Here is an 8053-nt window from a genome sequence, read left to right as displayed (position 1 = left end):
GCCGGGGCCTAAATATGTGACAGTGGCTTGTTCCAGTGGTGGGTGACGTGAAGCCTGATTCTCTGCTATGACATGAAGACAGATTCTGTGTTGACATAAGGCCAGATTCTCTGTTACGGGACCTCTCTCCTCTGACTGGGTGCCTGGGCCTAAATGTGTGACAGTGGCCTGTTCCAGTGGTGGGTGACGTGAAGCCTGATTCTCTGCTATGACATGAAGACAGATTCTGTGCTGACATTAGGCCAGATTCTCTGTTACGGGACCTCTCTCCTCTGCCTGGGTGCCTGGGCCTAAATGTGTGACAGTGGCCTGTTCCAGTGGTGGGTGACGTGAAGCCTGATTCTCTGCTATGACATGAAGACAGATTCTGTGCTGACATTAGGCCAGATTCTCTGTTACGGGACCTCTCTCCTCTGCCTGGGTGCCTGGGCCTAAATGTGTGACAGTGGCCTGTTCCAGTGGTGGGTGACGTGAAGCCTGATTCTCTGCTATGACATGAAGACAGATTCTGCGCTGACATAAGGCCAGATTCTCTGTTACGGGACCTCTCTCCTCTGCCTGGGTACCTGGGCCTAAATGTGTGACAGTGGCCTGTTCCAGTGGTGGGTGACGCGAAGCCTGATTCTCTGCTATGACATGAATACAGATTCTGCGCTGACATAAGGCCAGATTCTCTGTTACGGGACCTCTCTCCTCTGCCTGGGTGCCTGGGCCTAAATATGTGACAGTGGCCTGTTCCAGTGGTGGGTGACGTGAAGCCTGATTCTCTGCTATGACATGAATACAGATTCTGCGCTGACATAAGGCCAGATTCTCTGTTACGGGACCTCTCTCCTCTGTCTGGGTGCCGGGGCCTAAATATGTGACAGTGGCTTGTTCCAGTGGTGGGTGACGTGAAGCCTGATTCTCTGCTATGACATGAAGACAGATTCTGTGCTGACATAAGGCCAGATTCTCTGTTACGGGACCTCTCTCCTCTGCCTGGGTGCCTGGGCCTAAATGTGTGACAGTGGCCTGTTCCAGTGGTGGGTGACGTGAAGCCTGATTCTCTGCTATGACATGAAGACAGATTCTGTGTTGACATAAGGCCAGATTCTCTGTTACGGGACCTCTCTCCTCTGACTGGGTGCCTGGGCCTAAATGTGTGACAGTGGCCTGTTCCAGTGGTGGGTGACGTGAAGCCTGATTCTCTGCTATGACATGAAGACAGATTCTGTGCTGACATTAGGCCAGATTCTCTGTTACGGGACCTCTCTCCTCTGCCTGGGTGCCTGGGCCTAAATGTGTGACAGTGGCCTGTTCCAGTGGTGGGTGACGTGAAGCCTGATTCTCTGCTATGACATGAATACAGATTCTGCGCTGACATAAGGCCAGATTCTCTGTTACGGGACCGCTCTCCTCTGTCTGGGTGCCGGGGCCTAAATGTGTGACAGTGGCCTGTTCCAGTGGTGGGTGACATGAAGCCTGATTCTCTGCTATGACATGAAGACTGATTCTGCGCTGACATAAGGCCAGATTCTCTGTTACGGGACCTCTCTCCTCTGCCTGGGTGCCTGGGCCTAAATGTGTGACAGTGGCCTGTTCCAGTGGTGGGTGACACGAAGCCTGATTCTCTGCTATGACATGAAGACAGATTCTGTGCTGACATCAAGCCAGATTCTCTGTTACGGGACCTCTCTCCTCTGACTGGGTGCCTGGGCCTAAATGTGTGACAGTGGCCTGTTCCAGTGGTGGGTGACGTGAAGCTTGATTCTCTGCTATGACATGAAGACAGATTCTGCGCTGACATAAGGCCAGATTCTCTGTTACGGGACCGCTCTCCTCTGTCTGGGTGCCGGGGCCTAAATGTGTGACAGTGGCCTGTTCCAGTGGCGGGTGACGTGAAGCCTGATTCTCTGCTCTGACATGAAGACAGATTCTGTGCTGACATGAAGCCAGATTCTCTGCTATGGCATGAAGAGACTGATTCTGTGCTGACATGAAGCCAGATTCTTTGCTATGGCATGAAGAGACTGATTCTCTGCTGACGTGAAACCAGATTCTCTGCTATGGGACCTCTGTCCAATTGATATTGGGTCATTTTTTTATTTTTTTTTTTATTTTAATTCATTTCCCTATCCACATTTGTTTGCAGGGGATTTACCTACATGTTGCTGCCTTTTGCAGCCCTCTAGCTCTTTCCTGGGCTGTTTTACAGCCTTTTTAGTGCCGAAAAGTTCGGGTCCCCATTGACTTCAATGGGGTTCGGGTTCGGGACGAAGTTCGGATCGGGTTCGGATCCCGAACCCGAACATTTCCGGGAAGTTCGGCCGAACTTCTCGAACCCGAACATCCAGGTGTTCGCTCAACTCTAATTATGGTCATAAAAATAATTAACCATAAAAAAATAAAATTTATAAAATTTGTCATAAATTCTTAAAATCATGACCTGGTGAATTGTAGACAACCTAATTGATACAATTCACATCTGAGTCCGACTATTTCCTCAGATAAATAAGTTCTTTTTGACGTGAGATGACGTTAATGATAAAATGTAGTTCTGCATTATACAATAATACACAGGTATTATAAAAAATATGCAGATTTATTGTTTACAAGGTTATAAACACAGTAAATAAACACAAAGATACATGCAAATGAATATATATAGCGTTAATATAAAGCATTACAAGCTTAACAATACATGTGAGTGGAAATAACTTGTCACATTTATAACCAAGCTATTATTAGGTTAGGATATCAAAATATGAACATAAGTTATATACATTACTTCTGTTCAGAGAAAACCTCCTGATATCAAGATGGGCATGTCTAATCCTAGACATCAATATAGAATGCTAAATACATTCTGCCCCCCTCTAACCAACTACACATCACATGACTTCAAGATGGGCAAATCCATTCAAGGATATAACTTAGAAGAGATAACTGTATCCTTCCGCCCCATCCTGGACTATTTTCACACATATAACTTTGGTAAGACTATTAAGACAAATAACAGGGATCTAGGATTTTGCTAGACCATATCTTAAATGGGAAGGACTTGAAATAAGTCATTCCTGTGGGAATCCATCACTTAGCTTGGCGAAGAATGTTCTATTAATATATATATACAGGGAGTGCAGAATTATTAGGGAAGTTGTATTTTTGAGGATTAATTTTATTATTGAACAACAACCATGTTCTCAATGAACCCAAAAAACTCATTAATATCAAAGCTGAATATTTTTGGAAGTAGTTTTTAGTTTGTTTTTAGTTTTAGCTATTTTAGGGGGATATCTGTGTGTGCAGGTGACTATTACTGTGCATAATTATTAGGCAACTTAACAAAAAACAAATATATACCCATTTCAATTATTTATTTTTACCAGTGAAACCAATATAACATCTCAACATTCACAAATATACATTTCTGACATTCAAAAACAAAACAAAAACAAATCAGTGACCAATATAGCCACCTTTCTTTGCAAGGACACTCAAAAGCCTGCCATCCATGGATTCTGTCAGTGTTTTGATCTGTTCACCATCAACTGTTCAGAGAGGTGTACTGTTTTCCCTCCTTGTAAATCTCACATTTGATGATGGACCACAGGTTCTCAATGGGGTTCAGATCAGGTGAACAAGGAGGCCATGTCATTAGATTTTCTTCTTTTATACCCTTTCTTGCCAGCCACGCTGTGGAGTACTTGGACGCGTGTGATGGAGCATTGTCCTGCATGAAAATCATGTTTTTCTTGAAGGATGCAGACTTCTTCCTGTACCACTGCTTGAAGAAGGTGTCTTCCAGAAACTGGCAGTAGGACTGGGAGTTGAGCTTGACTCCATCCTCAACCCGAAAAGGCCCCACAAGCTCATCTTTGATGATACCAGCCCAAACCAGTACTCCACCTCCACCTTGCTGGCGTCTGAGTCGGACTGGAGCTCTCTGCCCTTTACCAATCCAGCCACGGGCCCATCCATCTGGCCCATCAAGACTCACTCTCATTTCATCAGTCCATAAAACCTTAGAAAAATCAGTCTTGAGATATTTCTTGGCCCAGTCTTGACGTTTCAGCTTGTGTGTCTTGTTCAGTGGTGGTCGTCTTTCAGCCTTTCTTACCTTGGCCATGTCTCTGAGTATTGCACACCTTGTGCTTTTGGGCACTCCAGTGATGTTGCAGCTCTGAAATATGGCCAAACTGGTGGCAAGTGGCATCTTGGCAGCTGCACGCTTGACTTTTCTCAGTTCATGGGCAGTTATTTTGCACCTTGGTTTTTCCACACGCTTCTTGCGACCCTGTTGACTATTTTGAATGAAACGCTTGATTGTTCGATGATCACGCTTCAGAAGCTTTGCAATTTTAAGAGTGCTGCATCCCTCTGCAAGATATCTCACTATTTTTGACTTTTCTGAGCCTGTCAAGTCCTTCTTTTGACCTATTTTGCCAAAGGAAAGGAAGTTGCCTAATAATTATGCACACCTAATATAGGGTGTTGATGTCATTAGACCACACCCCTTCTCATTACAGAGATGCACATCACCTAATATGCTTAATTGGTAGTAGGCTTTCGAGCCTATACAGCTTGGAGTAAGACAACATGCATAAAGAGGATGATGTGGTCAAAATACTCATTTGCCTAATAATTCTGCACGCAGTGTATATATATATATATATATATATATATATATATATAAAAGCAATTATTTAATGCTTTGCTAGATTATGAGTCTTGATTCTTTTGCAGGTAGAATGAAGCCTCACAATATCCTAAGACTCAATATGGAGATGATCAATTAATTTAATTATTTATTTATTCGCCAATCTAGATGGTATAATTTCACCCACACTATCAAATTAATCTTAATAAAATGAAATATCATTTTCTGTGTCTCTTACCAAGTCCTAGTAGGAATCTCACTTCTGCTCCTAGGAAAGCTGGGTGGTCCATCATAGCGCATCTCATTATGGCTTTCATCTTGATAGACCTCTCTAGAGAGCTTTACTTGTCTCTTCTCCTCTCTCTCTTTTTTTTCTCCCCTCTCTACCTCCTGTGTATGGCTTATGATCACAAAATTATCAGTTAGACACACCTTCCTAGTTTGGAACTTTCCAATCATTGTCGGATGGGCGTGACCATTGATAAAAAATGTGACATCATAACCTTACCCAGAATGCACTTTTGCTACTGTTGTAATGTCACCTACTGATACATAGGTGGCACTGCTGTGTAAGCTATTTGCATCATAGTATAAAGGGTTAACTTATGTAAGTCTGAATATACATTTTGACCTTAGAAGCTTTAATTCAAAGCTATAGGGATTAATTCTGACACTTGTAGCAATTAGAGACAGACCTCTAGGCGTCTCTCTAAATGTTTCTCACACTGTTGATTTATTGATATGATGGTATTGTTTTCTCACAGAGATATCAGTACCTCCTCTGTCATACCAAAGATGTGATTAATTGTTACAAAACACACATCTTCATAGACAAAGATTCTCCTAATGAGAAAGATATATACAATATACTGAATACATGTTGTCTTCGTAACATATAATAATATAATATAAACAAATATATATATATGTCCTACTGATTGTCATATGCTAAGGACTAACTAAGGCTCAATAAATGAATACATACATATTATATATTTTGCTTCATTAATAAATGCCTAATTGTATAGGTAATTATCACCAGCTGCATAGAGCTTATCTTTATCTCCCGTCATAAATTTAAAAGTAGACAAGGAGGCCTCTTCTCAGACTGGTACATTCATTAGAAGAATAACACTGAAGTAGAAACCTTTGTGTGACCTTAATTTGGCCTACTCAAGACATACAAAATTGTAACTATAGTCGAGCATGGCTCTTAAAGGCAATGAAGATCCATCTTGACAATAATGAATTGGATATGAATGTATTTACCTATGAAAAGGCACAACATGGTGAACCCTCTGTATTCACTCTGATGAAGTCTTCTCTTGATTGTTGACTTTTTTTTTTTTTTTTTTATCGGGTTAATACCCAAGTATTAAAAAGTTTATTTTCATTTTACAATAAATTTGCAACTTTATATCTCAGTTATTTTTTTTTTTATTTTTTTTTATAAATATATATTTTTATTTTCCAGATCATAGTATTAATATATAAAACAATAATAATCACAACGGTATGCCTAGCATAGCATTCACAGACATCCTTACAGAAAATTGTATATAACATCCTAGGATCACCCTCATGACAATATATAATAATAACTATATCAACCCCCCCCCACCCATTGGCTGCCGTCCACTCCATTCATTGATATATAGAATAGTATCATTATTAATTATAGCTATGTAGCACTGCGTGCCACTCTTCGTTTCTTTTCAATTTCCTCATATACTCTAATTTTTTGAAGATATGAACTCCACTCCCTTATTGAGGGCGGGGAGACAGAGCCCCAATACTTTATCAATATAGCTTTAGCGACCATCAAACCCCGCATCCAAATCCGTCTGACCTGAGGCGGAACTTCCGCTTCTGTCCCACAATCTCCAAAGATCACAGTCAAGATCCCCGGGTTATAGTTCATTGAACTCTCCTTTTGTAGAGTAGCGAAAACCTCAACCCAATAATTTCTTATTTTGCTGCAGCTCCAAAGCAAATGGACATAGTTTGCATTAACATATCCACATTTAGAGCAGCATCAATCCCGGTCTTTATTTTGGGGAAATTTTCCTTGGGTTTTAGGCGTATAGTAGAGTCTATGGAGGATCTTAAATTGAATTAACCTATGCGCACTGGAAACTGTCGCCTTTCTCACATTCCTATAGATAGTAGACCACTGTAGTGGAGGGCAGTTCAACTCTTGCTCCCACTTATCTGTACTTTTGAAAGGTGTTACAGTTGCCAGTGCCATTCGGAATTTCACATAAAGTCTAGATAACTTCACTTTTTCATACTTCTGAGCGTCACAAAAATCAAAAAACATATTCTCTCGTGGAAAAATGAGGCCCCTATTCCTAGAGGCTTCAAATATATGTTTCAAACGTGAATACATAAATAAATCTAATGGTGAACTATCAGTAAAACCAAATTCCAAAAGTGATTTAAACCGACCCATATAGAAAAGGTCAGACACCCTGTTGATGCCATTACAAACCCAATAGTCAAAATCTGTAGTTTTGAAGAACTCCTCCAGCCCCCTATTCTCCCCGAGAGGGGTGAAGACAAACGGACCAGAAGATTTAAGAACCTTCTTCAGTCTGTTCCAAACCCTCTGCAGAGAGCACGGGATCAGCAAGGACTTCCTCATACCCATATACCCAGTCTCCAAACATGCAAAAATATTATCAACTGATTTATCAAAAAGTTTTGTCAAATACTGTGAAAGTAAACTCTCTTTTGAGTGGCAGCAGCGCTGAATCTGTGCACATAAATAATAACCTTGAAAAAAGGGTAGTGACAGCCCACCATCTGCCTCTAACAACCATAGATATCTCTGCTTTATCCGAACCCTCTTCCTTCCCCAAATCAAGTCATTGATCATGGCCTCTAACCTATGAAAGAAAATATCATCTATCCAGACGGGGGAGGCACACAACGGAAACAAAACCATCGGTAAGATAATCATTTTAATCAAAGCTATTCGGTCCGTCTGTGCCAATAACAGTTTCCGCCAAGCACTGATTTTGTCCTTAACTTTATTCAGAACCGGGGCCAGATTAAGGTCATAGAACCTATTTATAGGGACCCCAATCTTAACCCCCAAATAATCTAAGGTGTCATTGGGGACCAAAACACGAACTCGCCTCCCCTCATCTACAGCTTTACGGTTCAGCGGGAGGAGCGATGACTTTGACCAGTTAATTCTATAGCCTGATAGTTTACCATACTCCTCTATTACCTCTATGACATACGGGAGAATTTTCCATCCCTGATCCAAAAACAGAATCACGTCATCGGCATACAGACTTTTTTTATCGCCCACTCCCGCCACCCCAAAACCTTCTATACGACTATCTAAACGAATCCGGGAAGCCAGTGGTTCAATAAAGAGAGCAAAGAGGAGAGGAGACAGGG

Source organism: Bufo bufo, chromosome 6, assembly GCF_905171765.1.
Source record: "Bufo bufo chromosome 6, aBufBuf1.1, whole genome shotgun sequence".
Classification (NCBI taxonomy): domain Eukaryota; kingdom Metazoa; phylum Chordata; class Amphibia; order Anura; family Bufonidae; genus Bufo; species Bufo bufo.
Note: the sequence above shows the minus strand (reverse complement) of the source record.